The sequence below is a fragment of the Gorilla gorilla genome, chromosome 18 (genome assembly GCF_029281585.2).
Source record: "Gorilla gorilla gorilla isolate KB3781 chromosome 18, NHGRI_mGorGor1-v2.1_pri, whole genome shotgun sequence".
Taxonomy (NCBI): domain Eukaryota; kingdom Metazoa; phylum Chordata; class Mammalia; order Primates; family Hominidae; genus Gorilla; species Gorilla gorilla.
Genome location: NC_073242.2, coordinates 125477378 through 125500871, shown reverse-complemented (window position 1 = coordinate 125500871; position 23494 = coordinate 125477378).

Here is a 23494-nt window from a genome sequence, read left to right as displayed (position 1 = left end):
GCCCCTCTATCTGTATGAACATGGAAATATCTACACCGCTATCTCTATGAACATGGAAATATCTACACCGCTATCTCTTTGAACATGGAAATATCTAAACCGCTATCTGGATGAACATGGAAATATCTGCACAGCTATCTGCATATACAAGGAAATATCTACACAGCTATCTCTTTACACATGGAAATAACTACACCGCTATGTTTATGAACATGGAAATATCTTCACCGCCATCTGTATGAACATGGATATATCTACAGAGCCATCTGGATGAACATGGAAATATCTACACCGCTATCTGTATGAACATGGAAATATCAACACCGCTGTCTGTGCAAACATGCATACAACTTCACCGCTATCTGTATAAACATGGAAATATCTACACTGCTATCTGCATGAACAGGGAAATATCTACACCGCTATCTGTTTGAACATGGAAATATCTACACCGCTATCTGCATGAAAATGGAAATATCTACACAGCGATCTGCATATATATGGAAATAACTACAAATCTATCTCTTTACACATGGAAATAACTACAGCGCTATGTCTATAAACATGGAAATATCTACACCGCTATCTGTATGAACAAGGAAATATCTACACCGCTATCTGTGTAAACATGCATACATCTTCACCGCTATCTGTATAAACATGGAAATATCTACACTGCTATCTGCATGAACATGGAAATATCTACACCGCTATCTGTTTCAACATGGAAATATCTACACCGCTATCTGTTTGAACATGGAAATATCTACACAGCTATCTCTTTACACATGGAAATAACTAAACCGCATTCTGTATGAACATGGAAATACTTACACCGCCATCTGTATGAACATGGAAATATCTTCACGGCCATCTGTATGAACATATAAATATCTACACCGCTATCTGTATTAAGATGGAGATATCGACACCGCTATCTGTGTAAACTTGGAAATATCTACACCGCTACCTGTATAAACATGGAGATATACGCACCGCTATCTGTATGAACATGGAAATATCAGCCCCTCTATCTGTATGAACATGGAAATATCTACACCACTATCTGTATGAACATGGAAATATCTACACCGCTATCTGTATGAACATGGAATTATCTTCACCACAATCTGTATGAACATGGATATGTCTACACAGCCATCTGGATGAACATGGAAATATCTACACCGCTGTCTGTAAGAACATGGAAATAGCTACACCACTATCTGTATGAACATGGAAATATTTACACCACTATCTGTATGAACATGGAAATATCTACACCGCTATCTGTATGATCATGGAAATATCTTCACCGACATCTGTATGAACATGGATATATCTACACAACCATCTGGATGAACATGGAAATATCTACACCGCTATCTGTATAAACATGGAAATATCTACACCGCTATCTGTATGAACATGGAAATATCTACAGCACTATCTGTATGAACATGGAAATATCTACACTGCTATCTGTATGAACATGGATATATCTACACAGCCATCTGGAAGAACATGGAAATATCTACACCGCTATCTGTATGAACATGGAAATATATACACCGCTATCTGTGTAAACATGCATACATCTTCACCGCTATCTGTATAAACATGGATATATCTACACCGCTATCTGTATGAACATGGAAATACCTACACCGCTATCTGTTTGAACTTGGAAATATCTAAACCGCTATCTGCATGAAAATGGAAATATCTACACAGCTATCTGCATATACATGGAAATATCTACACAGCTATCTCTTTACACATGGAAATAACTACACCGCTATCTGTATGAACATGGAAATATCTGCACGGCCATCTGTATGAACATATAAATATCTACACCGCCATCTGTATTTAGATGGAGATATCTACACCGCTATCTGTATAAAAATGGAAATATCAACACCGCTATCTGTATAAACATGGAAATGTCTACACCGCTATCTGTATAAAGTTGGAAATATCTACACCGCTACCTGTATAAACATGGAAATATCAGCACCGCTATCTGTATGAACATGGAAATCTCTACACCGCTATCTGTGTGAACATGGAAATATCTTCACCGCCATCTGTATGAACATGGATATATCTACACAGCCATCTGGATGAACATGGAAATATCTACACCGCAATCTTTATGAACATGGAAATAGCTACATCGCTATCTGTATGAACATGGAAATATCTACACCGCTATCTGTATGAACATGGAAATATCTACACCGCTATCTGTATGAAGATGGAAATACCTTCACCGCCATCTGTGTGAACATGGATATATCTACAGAGCCATCTGGATGAACATGGAAATATCTACACCGCTATCTGAATGAACATGGAAATAACTACACCGCTATCTGTATGAACATGGAAATATCTTCACCGCCATCTGTATTAACATGGATATGTCTACACAGCCATCTGGATGAACATGGAAATATCTACACCGCGTTCTGTATGAACATGGAAATATCTACACCGCTATCTGTGTAAACATGCATACATCTTCACCGCTATCTGTATAAACATGGAAATATCTACACCGCTATCTGTATGAACATGGAAATATCTACACGGCTATCTGAATGAACATGGAAATATCTACACCGCTATCTGTTTGAACATGGAAATATCTACACCGCTATCTGCATGAAAATGGAAATATCTACACAGCGATCTGCATATATATGGAAATAACTACAAATCTATCTCTTTACACATGGAAATAACTACAGCGCTATGTCTATAAACATGGAAATATCTACACCGCTATCTGTATGAACAAGGAAATATCTACACCGCTATCTGTGTAAACATGCATACATCTTCACCGCTATCTGTATAAACATGGAAATATCTACACTGGTATCTGCATGAACATGGAAATATCTACACCGCTATCTGTTTGAACATGGAAATATCTACACCGCTATCTGTTTGAACATGGAAATATCTACACAGCTATCTCTTTACACATGGAAATAACTAAACCGCATTCTGTATGAACATGGAAATACTTACACCGCCATCTGTATGAACATGGAAATATCTTCACGGCCATCTGTATGAACATATAAATATCTACACCTCTATCTGTATTAAGATGGAGATATCGACACCGCTATCTGTATAAACATGGAAATATGTACACCGCTATCTGTGTAAACATGGAAATATCTACACCGCTACCTGTATAAACATGGAAATATACGCACCGCTATCTGTATGAACATGGAAATATCAGCCCCTCTATCTGTATGAACATGGAAATATCTACACCACTATCTGTATGAACATGGAAATATTTACAACACTATCTGTATGAACATGGAAATATCTACACCGCTATCTGTATGATCATGGAAATATCTTCACCGACATCTGTATGAACATGGATATATCTACACAACCATCTGGATGAACATGGAAATATCTACACCGCTATCTGTATAAACATGGAAATATCTACACCGCTATCTGTATGAACATGGAAATATCTACAGCACTATCTGTATGAACATGGAAATATCTACACTGCTATCTGTATGAACATGGATATATCTACACAGCCATCTGGAAGAACATGGAAATATCTACACCGCTATCTGTATGAACATGGAAATATATACACCGCTATCTGTGTAAACATGCATACATCTTCACCGCTATCTGTATAAACATGGATATATCTACACCGCTATCTGTATGAACATGGAAATACCTACACCGCTATCTGTTTGAACTTGGAAATATCTAAACCGCTATCTGCATGAAAATGGAAATATCTACACAGCTATCTGCATATACATGGAAATATCTACACAGCTATCTCTTTACACATGGAAATAACTACACCGCTATCTGTATGAACATGGAAATATCTGCACGGCCATCTGTATGAACATATAAATATCTACACCGCCATCTGTATTTAGATGGAGATATCTACACCGCTATCTGTATAAACATGGAAATATCAACACCGCTATCTGTATAAACATGGAAATGTCTACACCGCTATCTGTATAAAGTTGGAAATATCTACACCGCTACCTGTATAAACATGGAAATATCAGCACCGCTATCTGTATGAACATGTAAATATCAGCCCATCTATCTGTATGAAAATGGAAATATCTACACCACTATCGGTATGAACATGGGAATATCTACACCGCTATCTGTATGAACATGGAAATAGCTACACCGCTATCTGTATGAACATGGAAATATCTACGCCACTATCTGTATGAACATGGAAATATCTACACCGCTCTCTGTTTGAACATGGAAATATCTACACCGCTGTCAGCATGAAAATGGAAATATCAACACAGCTATCTGCATATACATGGAAATATCTAGAAAGCTATCTCTTTACACATGGAATTATCTTCACCGCCATCTGTATGAACATGGAAATATCTGCACGGCCATCTGTATGAACATATAAATATCTACACGGCCATCTGTATTAAGATGGAGATATCTACACCGCTATCTGTATAAACATGGAAATATCTACACCGTTATCTGTGTAAACATGGAAATATCAACACTGCTACCTGTATAAACATGGAAATATACGCACCGCTATCTGTATGAACATGGAAATATCAGCCCCTCTATCAGTATGAACATGGAAATATCTACACCACTATCTGTAAGAACATGGAAATATCTACACCGCTATCTGTATGAACATGGAATTATCTTCACCACCATCTGTGTGAACATGGATATGTCTACACAGCCATCTAGATGTACATGGAAATATCTACACCGCTATCTGTATGAACATGGAAATAGCTGCACCACTATCTGTATGAACATGGAAATATCTACACCACTATCTGTATGAACATGGAAATATCTACACCGCTATCTGTATGAACATGGAAATATCTTCACCGCCATCTGTTTGAACATGGATATGTCTACAAAGCCATCTGGATGAACATGGAAATATCTACACCGCGATCTGTATGAACATGGAAATATCTACAACGCTACCTGTATAAACATGGAAATATCAGCACCGCTATCTGTATGAACATGGAAATATCTACACCGCTATCTGTTTGAAAATGGAAATATCTACACCGCTGTCTGTATGAACATGGGAATAGCTACACCGCTATCTGTATGAACATGGAAATATCTACAGCACTATCTGTATGAACATGGAAATATCTACACAGCCATGTGGATGAACATGGAAATATCTACACCGCTATCTGTATGAACATGGAAATATCTACACGGCTATCTGTTTAAACATGCACACATCTTCACCGCTATCTGTATAAACATGGATATATATACACCGCTATCTGTATGAACATGGAAATATCTACACCGCTATATGTTGGAACATAGAAATATCTAAACCGCTATCTGCAGGAAAATGGAAATATCTACACAGCTCTCTGCATATACATGGAAATATCTACACAGCTATCTCTTTACACATGGAAATAACTACACCACTATCTGTATGAACATGGAAATATCTACACCGCCATCTGTATGAACATGGAAATATCTGCACGGCCATCTGTATGAACATATAAATATCTACACGGCCATCTGTATTAAGATGGAGATATCTACACCGCTATCTGTATAAACATGGAAATATCTACACCGCTATCTGTATAAACATGGAAATGTCTACACCGCTATCTGTATAAACTTGGAAATACCTACACCGCTACCTGTATAAACATGGAAATATCAGCACCGCTATCTGTATGAACATGGAAACATCACCCCATCTATCTGTAAGAACATGGAAATATCTACACCACTATCTGTATGAACATGGAAATATCTACACTGCTATCTGTATGAACATGGAAATATCTTCACCGCCATCTGTATGAACATGGATATATCTACACAGCTATCTGCATATACATGGAAATATCTACAAAACTATCTCTTTAAACTTGGAAATAACCACACCACTATCTCTATAAACATGGAAATATCTACGCCGCCATCTGTATGAACATGGAAATATCTGCACCGCCATCTGTATGAACATAGAAATATCTACACCGCCATCGGTATTAAGATGGAGATATCTACACCGCTATCTGTATAAACTTGGAAATATCTACACCGCTATCTGTATAAACATGGAAATATCTACACTGCTATCTGTATAAACATGGAAATATCTACACCGCTACCGGTATAAACATGGAAATATAAGCACCGCTATCAGTATGAACATGGAAATATCTACACCGCTATCTGTACGAACATGGAAATATCTACACCGCTATCTGTATGAACATGGAAATAGCTGCACCGCTATCTGTATGAACATGGAAATATCTACACCACTATCTGTATGAACATGGAAATATCTTCACCGCTATCCGTATGAACATGGATATATCTACACAGCCATCTGTATGAACATGGAAATATCTACACCGCTATCTGAATGAACATGGAAATATCTACACCGCTATCTGTGTAAACATGCATACATCTTCACCGCTATCTGTATAAACATGGATATATCTACAAAGCTATCTGTATGAACATGGAAACGTCTACAACGCTAACTGTTTGAACATGGAAATATCTGAACAGCTATCTGCATGAAAATGGAAATATCTACACAGCTATCTGCATACACATGGAAATATCAACACAGCTATCTCTTTACACATGGAAATAACTACACCGCTTTCTGTATGAACATGGAAATACCTACACCGCCATCTGTATGAACATGGAAATATCTGCATGGCCATCTGTATGAACATGTAATTATCTACACTGCTATTTGTATTAAGATGGAGATATCTACACCGCTATCTGTATAAACATGGAAATATCTACACCGCTATCTGTGTAAACATGGAAATATCTACACCGCTACCTGTATAAACATGGAAATATACGCACCGCTATCTGTATGAACATGGAAATATCAGCCCATCTATCTGTATGAACATGGAAATATCTACACCACTATCTGTATGAACATGGAAATATCTATACCGCTATCTGTATGAACATGGAATTATCTTCACCACCATCTGTATGAACATGGATATGTCTACACAGCCATCTGGATGAACATGGAAATATCTACACCGCTATCTGTATGAACATGGAAATAGCTACACCACTATCTTTATGAACATGGAAATATCTACACCACTATCTGTATGAACATGGAAATATCTACACCGCTATCTGTATGAACATGGATATATCTACACAGCCATCTGGATGAACATGGAAATATCTACACCGCTATCTGTATGAACATGGAAATATATACACCGCTATCTGTGTAAACATGCATACATCTTCACCGCTATCTGTATAAACATGGATATATCTACACCGCTATCTGTATGAACATGGAAATACCTACACAGCTATCTGTTTGTACATGGAAATATCTAAACTGCTATCTGCATGAGAATGGAAATATCTACACAGCTATCTGCATATACATGGAAATACCTACACAGCTATCTCTTTACACATGGAAATAACTACACCGCTATCTGTATGAACATGGAAATATCTACACCGCTATCTGTATGAACATGGATATATATACACAGCCCTCTGGATGAACATGGAAATATCCACACCGCTATCTGTGTAAACATGCATACATCTTCACCGCTATCTGTATAAACATGGAAATATCTACACCGCTATCTTTATGAACATGGAAATATCTACACCGCTATCTGTTTGAAGATGGAAATATATACACCGCTATCTGCATGAAAATGGAAATATCTACACAGCTATCTGCATATACATGGAAATATGTACACAGCTATCTCTTTACACATGGAAATAACTACACCGCTATCTCTATGAACATGGAAATATCTACACCGCCATCTGTATGAACATGGAAATATCTAAACCGCTATCAGCATGAAAATGGAAATATCTACACAGCTATCTGCATATACATGGAAATATCTACACAGCTATCTCTTTACACATGGAAATAACTACACCGCTATCTGTATGAACATGGAAATATCTGCACCGCCATCTGTATGGACATATAAATATCTACACCACCATCTCTATTAAGATGGAGATATCTACACCGCTATCTGTATAAACATTGAAATATCTACACCGCTATCTGTATTAACATGGAAATGTCTACACTGCTAACTGTATAAACATGGAAATATCTACACCGCCACCTGTATAAACATGGAAATATCAGCACCGCTATCTGCATGAACATGGAAATATCAGCCCCTCTATCTGTATGAACATGGAAATATCTACACCGCTATCTCTATGAACATGGAAATATCTACACCGCTATCTCTTTGAACATGGAAATATCTAAACCGCTATCTGGATGAACATGGAAATATCTGCACAGCTATCTGCATATACAAGGAAATATCTACACAGCTATCTCTTTACACATGGAAATAACTACACCGCTATGTTTATGAACATGGAAATATCTTCACCGCCATCTGTATGAACATGGATATATCTACAGAGCCATCTGGATGAACATGGAAATATCTACACCGCTATCTGTATGAACGTGGAAATATCAACACCGCTGTCTGTGCAAACATGCATACAACTTCACCGCTATCTGTATAAACATGGAAATATCTACACTGCTATCTGCATGAACAGGGAAATATCTACACCGCTATCTGTTTGAACATGGAAATATCTACACCGCTATCTGCATGAAAATGGAAATATCTACACAGCGATCTGCATATATATGGAAATAACTACAAATCTATCTCTTTACACATGGAAATAACTACAGCGCTATGTCTATAAACATGGAAATATCTACACCGCTATCTGTATGAACAAGGAAATATCTACACCGCTATCTGTGTAAACATGCATACATCTTCACCGCTATCTGTATAAACATGGAAATATCTACACTGCTATCTGCATGAACATGGAAATATCTACACCGCTATCTGTTTGAACATGGAAATATCTACACCGCTATCTGTTTGAACATGGAAATATCTACACAGCTATCTCTTTACACATGGAAATAACTAAACCGCATTCTGTATGAACATGGAAATACTTACACCGCCATCTGTATGAACATGGAAATATCTTCACGGCCATCTGTATGAACATATAAATATCTACACCTCTATCTGTATTAAGATGGAGATATCGACACCGCTATCTGTATAAACATGGAAATATGTACACCGCTATCTGTGTAAACATGGAAATATCTACACCGCTACCTGTATAAACATGGAAATATACGCACCGCTATCTGTATGAACATGGAAATATCAGCCCCTCTATCTGTATGAACATGGAAATATCTACACCACTATCTGTATGAACATGGAAATATCTACACCGCTATCTGTATGAACATGGAATTATCTTCACCACCATCTGTATGAACATGGATATGTCTACACAGCCATCTGGATGAACATGGAAATATCTACACCGCTGTCTGTAAGAACATGGAAATAGCTACACCACTATCTGTATGAACATGGAAATATTTACACCACTATCTGTATGAACATGGAAATATCTACACCGCTATCTGTATGATCATGGAAATATCTTCACCGACATCTGTATGAACATGGATATATCTACACAACCATCTGGATGAACATGGAAATATCTACACCGCTATCTGTATAAACATGGAAATATCTACACCGCTATCTGTATGAACATGGAAATATCTACAGCACTATCTGTATGAACATGGAAATATCTACACTGCTATCTGTATGAACATGGATATATCTACACAGCCATCTGGAAGAACATGGAAATATCTACACCGCTATCTGTATGAACATGGAAATATATACACCGCTATCTGTGTAAACATGCATACATCTTCACCGCTATCTGTATAAACATGGATATATCTACACCGCTATCTGTATGAACATGGAAATACCTACACCGCTATCTGTTTGAACTTGGAAATATCTAAACCGCTATCTGCATGAAAATGGAAATATCTACACAGCTATCTGCATATACATGGAAATATCTACACAGCTATCTCTTTACACATGGAAATAACTACACCGCTATCTGTATGAACATGGAAATATCTGCACGGCCATCTGTATGAACATATAAATATCTACACCGCCATCTGTATTTAGATGGAGATATCTACACCGCTATCTGTATAAACATGGAAATATCAACACCGCTATCTGTATAAACATGGAAATGTCTACACCGCTATCTGTATAAAGTTGGAAATATCTACACCGCTACCTGTATAAACATGGAAATATCAGCACCGCTATCTGTATGAACATGGAAATATCAGCCCATCTATCTGTATGAAAATGGAAATATCTACACCACTATCGGTATGAACATGGGAATATCTACACCGCTATCTGTATGAACATGGAAATAGCTACACCGCTATCTGTATGAACATGGAAATATCTACGCCACTATCTGTATGAACATGGAAATATCTACACCGCTCTCTGTTTGAACATGGAAATATCTACACCGCTGTCAGCATGAAAATGGAAATATCAACACAGCTATCTGCATATACATGGAAATATCTAGAAAGCTATCTCTTTACACATGGAATTATCTTCACCGCCATCTGTATGAACATGGAAATATCTGCACGGCCATCTGTATGAACATATAAATATCTACACGGCCATCTGTATTAAGATGGAGATATCTACACCGCTATCTGTATAAACATGGAAATATCTACACCGTTATCTGTGTAAACATGGAAATATCAACACTGCTACCTGTATAAACATGGAAATATACGCACCGCTATCTGTATGAACATGGAAATATCAGCCCCTCTATCAGTATGAACATGGAAATATCTACACCACTATCTGTAAGAACATGGAAATATCTACACCGCTATCTGTATGAACATGGAATTATCTTCACCACCATCTGTGTGAACATGGATATGTCTACACAGCCATCTAGATGTACATGGAAATATCTACACCGCTATCTGTATGAACATGGAAATAGCTGCACCACTATCTGTATGAACATGGAAATATCTACACCACTATCTGTATGAACATGGAAATATCTACACCGCTATCTGTATGAACATGGAAATATCTTCACCGCCATCTGTTTGAACATGGATATGTCTACAAAGCCATCTGGATGAACATGGAAATATCTACACCGCGATCTGTATGAACATGGAAATATCTACAACGCTACCTGTATAAACATGGAAATATCAGCACCGCTATCTGTATGAACATGGAAATATCTACACCGCTATCTGTTTGAAAATGGAAATATCTACACCGCTGTCTGTATGAACATGGGAATAGCTACACCGCTATCTGTATGAACATGGAAATATCTACAGCACTATCTGTATGAACATGGAAATATCTACACAGCCATGTGGATGAACATGGAAATATCTACACCGCTATCTGTATGAACATGGAAATATCTACACGGCTATCTGTTTAAACATGCACACATCTTCACCGCTATCTGTATAAACATGGATATATATACACCGCTATCTGTATGAACATGGAAATATCTACACCGCTATATGTTGGAACATAGAAATATCTAAACCGCTATCTGCAGGAAAATGGAAATATCTACACAGCTCTCTGCATATACATGGAAATATCTACACAGCTATCTCTTTACACATGGAAATAACTACACCACTATCTGTATGAACATGGAAATATCTACACCGCCATCTGTATGAACATGGAAATATCTGCACGGCCATCTGTATGAACATATAAATATCTACACGGCCATCTGTATTAAGATGGAGATATCTACACCGCTATCTGTATAAACATGGAAATATCTACACCGCTATCTGTATAAACATGGAAATGTCTACACCGCTATCTGTATAAACTTGGAAATACCTACACCGCTACCTGTATAAACATGGAAATATCAGCACCGCTATCTGTATGAACATGGAAACATCACCCCATCTATCTGTAAGAACATGGAAATATCTACACCACTATCTGTATGAACATGGAAATATCTACACTGCTATCTGTATGAACATGGAAATATCTTCACCGCCATCTGTATGAACATGGATATATCTACACAGCTATCTGCATATACATGGAAATATCTACAAAACTATCTCTTTAAACTTGGAAATAACCACACCACTATCTCTATAAACATGGAAATATCTACGCCGCCATCTGTATGAACATGGAAATATCTGCACCGCCATCTGTATGAACATAGAAATATCTACACCGCCATCGGTATTAAGATGGAGATATCTACACCGCTATCTGTATAAACTTGGAAATATCTACACCTCTATCTGTATAAACATGGAAATATCTACACTGCTATCTGTATAAACATGGAAATATCTACACCGCTACCGGTATAAACATGGAAATATAAGCACCGCTATCAGTATGAACATGGAAATATCTACACCGCTATCTGTACGAACATGGAAATATCTACACCGCTATCTGTATGAACATGGAAATAGCTGCACCGCTATCTGTATGAACATGGAAATATCTACACCACTATCTGTATGAACATGGAAATATCTTCACCGCTATCCGTATGAACATGGATATATCTACACAGCCATCTGTATGAACATGGAAATATCTACACCGCTATCTGAATGAACATGGAAATATCTACACCGCTATCTGTGTAAACATGCATACATCTTCACCGCTATCTGTATAAACATGGATATATCTACAAAGCTATCTGTATGAACATGGAAACGTCTACAACGCTAACTGTTTGAACATGGAAATATCTGAACAGCTATCTGCATGAAAATGGAAATATCTACACAGCTATCTGCATACACATGGAAATATCAACACAGCTATCTCTTTACACATGGAAATAACTACACCGCTTTCTGTATGAACATGGAAATACCTACACCGCCATCTGTATGAACATGGAAATATCTGCATGGCCATCTGTATGAACATGTAATTATCTACACTGCTATTTGTATTAAGATGGAGATATCTACACCGCTATCTGTATAAACATGGAAATATCTACACCGCTATCTGTGTAAACATGGAAATATCTACACCGCTACCTGTATAAACATGGAAATATACGCACCGCTATCTGTATGAACATGGAAATATCAGCCCATCTATCTGTATGAACATGGAAATATCTACACCACTATCTGTATGAACATGGAAATATCTATACCGCTATCTGTATGAACATGGAATTATCTTCACCACCATCTGTATGAACATGGATATGTCTACACAGCCATCTGGATGAACATGGAAATATCTACACCGCTATCTGTATGAACATGGAAATAGCTACACCACTATCTTTATGAACATGGAAATATCTACACCACTATCTGTATGAACATGGAAATATCTACACCGCTATCTGTATGAACATGGATATATCTACACAGCCATCTGGATGAACATGGAAATATCTACACCGCTATCTGTATGAACATGGAAATATATACACCGCTATCTGTGTAAACATGCATACATCTTCACCGCTATCTGTATAAACATGGATATATCTACACCGCTATCTGTATGAACATGGAAATACCTACACAGCTATCTGTTTGTACATGGAAATATCTAAACTGCTATCTGCATGAGAATGGAAATATCTACACAGCTATCTGCATATACATGGAAATACCTACACAGCTATCTCTTTACACATGGAAATAACTACACCGCTATATGTATGAACATGGAAATATCTGCACGGCCATCTGTATGAACATATAAATATCTACACCGCCATCTGTATTAAGATGGAGATATCTACACCGCTATCTGTATAAACATGGAAATATCAACACCGCTGTCTGTATAAACATGGAAATGTCTACACCGCTATCTGTATAAACTTGGAAATATCTACACCGCTACCTGTATAAACATGGAAATATTAGCACCGCTATCTGTATGAACATGGAAATATCAGCCCATCTATCTGTATGAAAATGGAAATATCTGCACCACTATCTGTATGAACATGGAAATATCTACACCGCTATCTGTATGAACATGGAAATATCTTCACCGCCTTCTGTATGAAAATGGATATATCTACACAGCCATTTGGATGAACATGGAAATATCTACACCGCTATCTGTATGAACATGGAAATAGCTACACCGCTATCTGTTTGAACATGGAAATATCTACACCGCTGTCAGCATGAAAATGGAAATATCTACACAGCTATCTGCATATACATGGAAATATCTAGAAAGCTATCTCTTTACACATGGAAATATCTACACCGCCATCTGTATGAACATGGAAATATCTGCACGGTCATCTGTATGAACATATAAATATCTACACCGCCATCTGTATTAAGATGGAGATATCTACACCGCTATCTGTATAAACATGGAAAAATCTACACCGCTATCTGTGTAAACATGGAAATATCAACACTGCTACCTGTATAAACATGGAAATATACGCACCGCTATCTGTATGAACATGGAAATATCAGCCCCTCTATCAGTATGAACATGGAAATAACTACACCACTATCTGTATGAACATGGAAATATCTACACCGCTATCTGTATGAACATGGAATTATCTTCACCACCATCTGTGTGAACATGGATATGTCTACACAGCCATCTGGATGTACATGGAAATATCTACACCGCTATCTGTATGAACATGGAAATAGCTGCACCACTATCTGTATGAACATGGAAATATCTACACAACTATCTGTATGAACATGGATATATCTACACCGATATCTGTATGAACATGGAAATATCTTCACCGCCATCTGTATGAACATGGATATATCTACACAACCATCTGGATGAACATGGAAACATCTACACCGCTATCTGTATAAACATGGAAATATCTACACCGCTAGCTGTATAAACATGGAAATATTTACACCGCTACCTGTATAAACATGGAAATATAAGCAACGCTATCTGTATGAACATGGAAATATCTACACCGCTATCTGTACGAACATGGAAATATCTACACCGCTATCTGTATGAACATGGAAATAGCTACACCGCTATCTGTATGAACATGGAAATATCTACAGCACTATCTGTATGAACATGGAAATATCTACACCGCTATCTGAATGAACATGGATATATCTACACAGCCATCTGGATGTACATGGAAATATCTACACCGCTATCTGTATGAACATGGAAATATCTACCCCGCTATCTGTGTAAACATGCATACATCTTCACCGCTCTCTGTGTAAACATGGATATATCTACACCGCTATCTGTATGAACATGGAAATATCTACAACGCTGTCTGTTTGAACATGGAAATATCTACACCGCTATCTGTATGAACATGGAAATATCTACACCGCTATCTGTATGAACATGGAAATATCTTCACCGCCATCTGTATGAACATGGATATTTCTACACAGTCATATGGATGAACATGGAAATATCTACACCGCCATCTATATGAACATGGAAATATCTGCACGGCCATCTGTATGAACATATAAATATCTAAACTGCCATCTGTATTAAGATGGAGATACCTACACCGCTATCTGTATAAATAAGGAAATATCTACACCGCTATCAGTATAAACATGGAAATGTCTACACCGCCATCTGTATAAACTTGGAAATATCTACACCGCTACCTGTATAAACATGGAAATATCAGCACCGCTATCTGTATGAACATGGAAATATCAGCCCCTCTATCTGTATGAACATGGAAATATCTACACCACTATCTGTATGAACATGGAAGTATCTGCACCGCTATCTGTGTAAACATGCATACATCTTCACCGCTATCTGTATAAACATGGAAATATCTACACGGCTATCTGTATGAACATGGAATTATCTTCACCGCCATCTGTATGAACATGGAAATGTCTACACAGCCATCTGGATGAACATGGAAATATCTACACCGCTATCTGTATGAACATGGAAATATCTACACCGCTATCTGTATGAACATGGAAATATTTACACCGCTATCTGTATGAAGATGGAAATATCTACACCGCTATCTGTATGAACATGGAAATAACTTCACCGCCATCTGTATGAACATGGATATATCCACACAGCCATCTGTATGAACATGGAGATATCTACACCGCTATCTGTATAAACATGGAAATATCTACACCGCTATCTGTATAAACATGTAAATATCTACACCGCTAACTGTATATACATGGAAATATAAGCACCGCTATCTGTATGAACATGGAAATATCTACACCGCTATCTGTTTGAACATGGAAATATCTACACCGCTCTCTGTATAAACATGGAAATATCTACACCGCTATCTGTATGAACATGGAAATATCTACAACGCTGTCTGTTTGAACATGGAAATACCTAAACCGCAATCTGCATGAAAATGGAAATATCTTCACAGCTATCTGCATATACTGGAAATATCTAAACAGCTATCTCTTTACACATGGAAATATCTACACCGCTATCTGTATGAACATGGAAATATCTACACCGCCATCTGTATGAACATGGAAATATCTACACCACTATCTGTATGAACATGGAAATATCTACACCGCTATCTGTATGAACATGGAAATATGTACACCGCTATCTGTATGAACATGGAAATATCTTCACCGCCATCTGTATGAACATGGATATTTCTACACAGTCATATGGATGAACATGGAAATATCTACACCGCCATCTATATGAACATGGAAATATCTGCACGGCCATCTGTATGAACATATAAATATCTAAACTGCCATCTGTATTAAGATGGAGATACCTACACCGCTATCTGTATAAACATGGAAATATCTACACCGCTATCTGTATAAACATGGAAATGTCTACACCGCCATCTGTATAAACTTGGAAATATCTACACCGCTACCTGTATAAACATGGAAATATCAGCACCGCTATCTGTATGAACATGGAAATATCAGCCCCTCTATCTGTATGAACATGGAAATATCTACACCACTATCTGTATGAACATGGAAGTATCTGCACCGCTATCTGTGTAAACATGCATACATCTTCACCGCTATCTGTATAAACATGGAAATATCTACACCGCTATCTGTATGAACATGGAAATATCTACACCGCTATCTGTTTGAACATGGAAATATCTAAACCGCAATCTGCATGAAAATGGAAATATCTTCACAGCTATCTGCATATACATGGAAATATCTACACAGATATCTCTTTACACATGGAAATAACTACACCGCTCTCTGTATGAACATGGAAATATCTACACCGCCATCTGTATGAACATGGAAATATCTACACCACTATCTGTATGAACATGGAAATACCTACACCGCTATCTGTATGAACATGGAAATATCTGCACGGCCATCTGTATGAACATATAAATATCTACACCGCCATCTGTATTAAGATGGAGATATCTACACCGCTATCTGTATAAACATGGAAATATCAACACCGCTATCTGTATAAACATGGAAATGTCTACACCGCTATCTGTATAAACTTGGAAATATCTATACCGCTACCTGTATAAACATGGAAATATTAGCACCGCTATCTGTATGAACATGGAAATATCAGCCCATCTATCTGTATGAAAATGGAAATATCTGCACCACTATCTGTATGAACATGGAAATATCTACACCGCTATCTGTATGAACATGGAAATATCTTCACCGCCTTCTGTATGAAAATGGATATATCTACACAGCCATTTGGATGAACATGGAAATATCTACACCGCTATCTGTATGAACATGGAAATAGCTACACCGCTATCTGTTTGAACATGGAAATATCTACACCGCTCTCTGTATAAACATGGAAATATCTACACCGCTATCTGTATGAACATGGAAATATCTACAACGCTGTCTGTTTGAACATGGAAATACCTAAACCGCAATCTGCATGAAAATGGAAATATCTTCACAGCTATCTGCATATACTGGAAATATCTAAACAGCTATCTCTTTACACATGGAAATATTTACACCGCTATCTGTATGAACATGGAAATATCTACACCGCCATCTGTATGAACATGGAAATATCTACACCACTATCTGTATGAACATGGAAATATCTACACCGCTTTCTGTATGAACATGGAAATATGTACACCGCTATCTGTATGAACATGGAAATATCTTCACCGCCATCTGTATGAACATGGATATTTCTACACAGTCATATGGATGAACATGGAAATATCTACACCGCCATCTATATGAACATGGAAATATCTGCACGGCCATCTGTATGAACATATAAATATCTAAACTGCCATCTGTATTAAGATGGAGATACCTACACCGCTATCTGTATAAACATGGAAATATCTACACCGCTATCTGTATAAACATGGAAATGTCTACACCGCCATCTGTATAAACTTGGAAATATCTACACCGCTACCTGTATAAACATGGAAATATCAGCACCGCTATCTGTATGAACATGGAAATATCAGCCCCTCTATCTGTATGAACATGGAAATATCTACACCACTATCTGTATGAACATGGAAGTATCTGCACCGCTATCTGTGTAAACATGCATACATCTTCACCGCTATCTGTATAAACATGGAAATATCTACACCGCTATCTGTATGAACATGGAAATATCTACACCGCTATCTGTTTGAACATGGAAATATCTAAACCGCAATCTGCATGAAAATGGAAATATCTTCACAGCTATCTGCATATACATGGAAATATCTACACAGATATCTCTTTACACATGGAAATAACTACACCGCTCTCTGTATGAACATGGAAATATCTACACCGCCATCTGTATGAACATGGAAATATCTACACCACTATCTGTATGAACATGGAAATACCTACACCGCTATCTGTATGAACATGGAAATATCTGCACGGCCATCTGTATGAACATATAAATATCTACACCGCCATCTGTATTAAGATGGAGATATCTACACCGCTATCTGTATAAACATGGAAATATCAACACCGCTATCTGTATAAACATGGAAATGTCTACACCGCTATCTGTATAAACTTGGAAATATCTACACCGCTACCTGTATAAACATGGAAATATTAGCACCGCTATCTGTATGAACATGGAAATATCAGCCCATCTATCTGTATGAAAATGGAAATATCTGCACCACTATCTGTATGAACATGGAAATATCTACACCGCTATCTGTATGAACATGGAAATATCTTCACCGCCTTCTGTATGAAAATGGATATATCTACACAGCCATTTGGATGAACATGGAAATATCTACACCGCTATCTGTATGAACATGGAAATAGCTACACCGCTATCTGTTTGAACATGGAAATATCTACACCGCTATCTGTATGAACATGGAAATATCTACACCGCTATCTGTATGAACATGGAAATATCTTCACCGCCATCTGTATGAACATGGATATTTCTACACAGTCATATGGATGAACATGGAAATATCTACACCGCCATCTATATGAACATGGAAATATCTGCACGGCCATCTGTATGAACATATAAATATCTAAACTGCCATCTGTATTAAGATGGAGATACCTACACCGCTATCTGTATAAACATGGAAATATCTACACCGCTATCTGTATAAACATGGAAATGTCTACACCGCCATCTGTATAAACTTGGAAATATCTACACCGCTACCTGTATAAACATGGAAATATCAGCACCGCTATCTGTATGAACATGGAAATATCAGCCCCTCTATCTGTATGAACATGGAAATATCTACACCACTATCTGTATGAACATGGAAGTATCTGCACCGCTATCTGTGTAAACATGCATACATCTTCACCGCTATCTGTATAAACATGGAAATATCTACACGGCTATCTGTATGAACATGGAATTATCTTCACCGCCATCTGTATGAACATGGATATGTCTACACAGCAATCTGGATGAACATGGAAATATCTACACCGCTATCTGTATGAACATGGAAATATCTACACCGCTATCTGTATGAACATGGAAATATTTACACCGCTATCTGTATGAAGATGGAAATATCTACACCGCTATCTGTATGAACATGGAAATAACTTCACCGCCATCTGTATGAACATGGATATATCCACACAGCCATCTGTATGAACATGGAGATATCTACACCGCTATCTGTATAAACATGGAAATATCTACACCGCTATCTGTATAAACATGTAAATATCTACACCGCTAACTGTATATACATGGAAATATAAGCACCGCAATCTGTATGAACATGGAAATATCTACACCGCTATCTGTTTGAACATGGAAATATCTACACCGCTATCTGTATGAACATGGAAATAGCTACACCGCTATCTGTATGAACATGGAAATATCTACAGCACTATCTATATGAACATGGAAATATCGACACCGCTATCTGTATGAACATGGATATATCTACACAGCCATCTGGATGAACATGGAAATATCTACACCGCTATCTGTATGAACATGGAAATATCTACACCGCTATCTGTGTAAACATGCATACATCTTCACCGCTCTCTGTATAAACATGGAAATATCTACACCGCTATCTGTATGAACATGGAAATATCTACAATGCTGTCTGTTTGAACATGGAAATATCTAAACCGCAATCTGCATGAAAATGGAAATATCTTCACAGCTATCTGCATATACTGGAAATATCTAAACAGCTATCTCTTTACACATGGAAATATCTACACCGCTATCTGTATGAACATGGAAATATCTACACCGCCATCTGTATGAACATGGAAATATCTACACCACTATCTGTATGAACATGGAAATATCTACACCACTATCTGTATGAACATGGAAATATCTACACCGCTATCTGTATGAACATGGAAGTATCTTCACCGCCATCTGTATGAACATGGATATTTCTACACAGTCATATGGATGAACATGGAAATATCTACACCGCCATCTATATGAACATGGAAATATCTGCACGGCCATCTGTATGAACATATAAATATCTAAACTGCCATCTGTATTAAGATGGAGATACCTACACCGCTATCTGTATAAACATGGAAATATCTACACCGCTATCTGTATAAACATGGAAATGTCTACACCGCCATCTGTATAAACTTGGAAATATCTACACCGCTACCTGTATAAACATGGAAATATCAGCACCGCTATCTGTATGAACATGGAAATATCAGCCCCTCTATCTGTATGAACATGGAAATATCTACACCGCTATCTGTATGAACATGGAAGTATCTGCACCGCTATCTGTGTAAACATGCATACATCTTCACCGCTATCTGTATAAACATGGAAATATCTACACCGCTATCTGTATGAACATGGAAATATCTACACCGCTATCTGTTTGAACATGGAAATATCTAAACCGCAATCTGCATGAAAATGGAAATATCTTCACAGCTATCTGCATATACATGGAAATATCTACACAGATATCTCTTTACACATGGAAATAACTACACCGCTCTCTGTATGAACATGGAAATATCTACACCGCCATCTGTATGAACATGGAAATATCTACACCACTATCTGTATGAACATGGAAATACCTACACCGCTATCTGTATGAACATGGAAATATCTGCACGGCCATCTGTATGAACATATAAATATCTACACCGCCATCTGTATTAAGATGGAGATATCTACACCGCTATCTGTATAAACATGGAAATATCAACACCGCTATCTGTATAAACATGGAAATGTCTACACCGCTATCTGTATAAACTTGGAAATATCTATACCGCTACCTGTATAAACATGGAAATATTAGCACCGCTATCTGTATGAACATGGAAATATCAGCCCATCTATCTGTATGAAAATGGAAATATCTGCACCACTATCTGTATGAACATGGAAATATCTACACCGCTATCTGTATGAACATGGAAATATCTTCACCGCCTTCTGTATGAAAATGGATATATCTACACAGCCATTTGGATGAACATGGAAATATCTACACCGCTATCTGTATGAACATGGAAATAGCTACACCGCTATCTGTTTGAACATGGAAATATCTACACCGCTCTCTGTATAAACATGGAAATATCTACACCGCTATCTGTATGAACATGGAAATATCTACAACGCTGTCTGTTTGAACATGGAAATACCTAAACCGCAATCTGCATGAAAATGGAAATATCTTCACAGCTATCTGCATATACTGGAAATATCTAAACAGCTATCTCTTTACACATGGAAATATTTACACCGCTATCTGTATGAACATGGAAATATCTACACCGCCATCTGTATGAACATGGAAATATCTACACCACTATCTGTATGAACATGGAAATATCTACACCGCTATCTGTATGAACATGGAAATATGTACACCGCTATCTGTATGAACATGGAAATATCTTCACCGCCATCTGTATGAACATGGATATTTCTACACAGTCATATGGATGAACATGGAAATATCTACACCGCCATCTATATGAACATGGAAATATCTGCACGGCCATCTGTATGAACATATAAATATCTAAACTGCCATCTGTATTAAGATGGAGATACCTACACCGCTATCTGTATAAACATGGAAATATCTACACCGCTATCTGTATAAACATGGAAATGTCTACACCGCCATCTGTATAAACTTGGAAATATCTACACCGCTACCTGTATAAACATGGAAATATCAGCACCGCTATCTGTATGAACATGGAAATATCAGCCCCTCTATCTGTATGAACATGGAAATATCTACACCACTATCTGTATGAACATGGAAGTATCTGCACCGCTATCTGTGTAAACATGCATACATCTTCACCGCTATCTGTATAAACATGGAAATATCTACACCGCTATCTGTATGAACATGGAAATATCTACACCGCTATCTGTTTGAACATGGAAATATCTAAACCGCAATCTGCATGAAAATGGAAATATCTTCACAGCTATCTGCATATACATGGAAATATCTACACAGATATCTCTTTACACATGGAAATAACTACACCGCTCTCTGTATGAACATGGAAATATCTACACCGCCATCTGTATGAACATGGAAATATCTACACCACTATCTGTATGAACATGGAAATACCTACACCGCTATCTGTATGAACATGGAAATATCTGCACGGCCATCTGTATGAACATATAAATATCTACACCGCCATCTGTATTAAGATGGAGATATCTACACCGCTATCTGTATAAACATGGAAATATCAACACCGCTATCTGTATAAACATGGAAAAGTCTACACCGCTATCTGTATAAACTTGGAAATATCTACACCGCTACCTGTATAAACATGGAAATATTAGCACCGCTATCTGTATGAACATGGAAATATCAGCCCATCTAT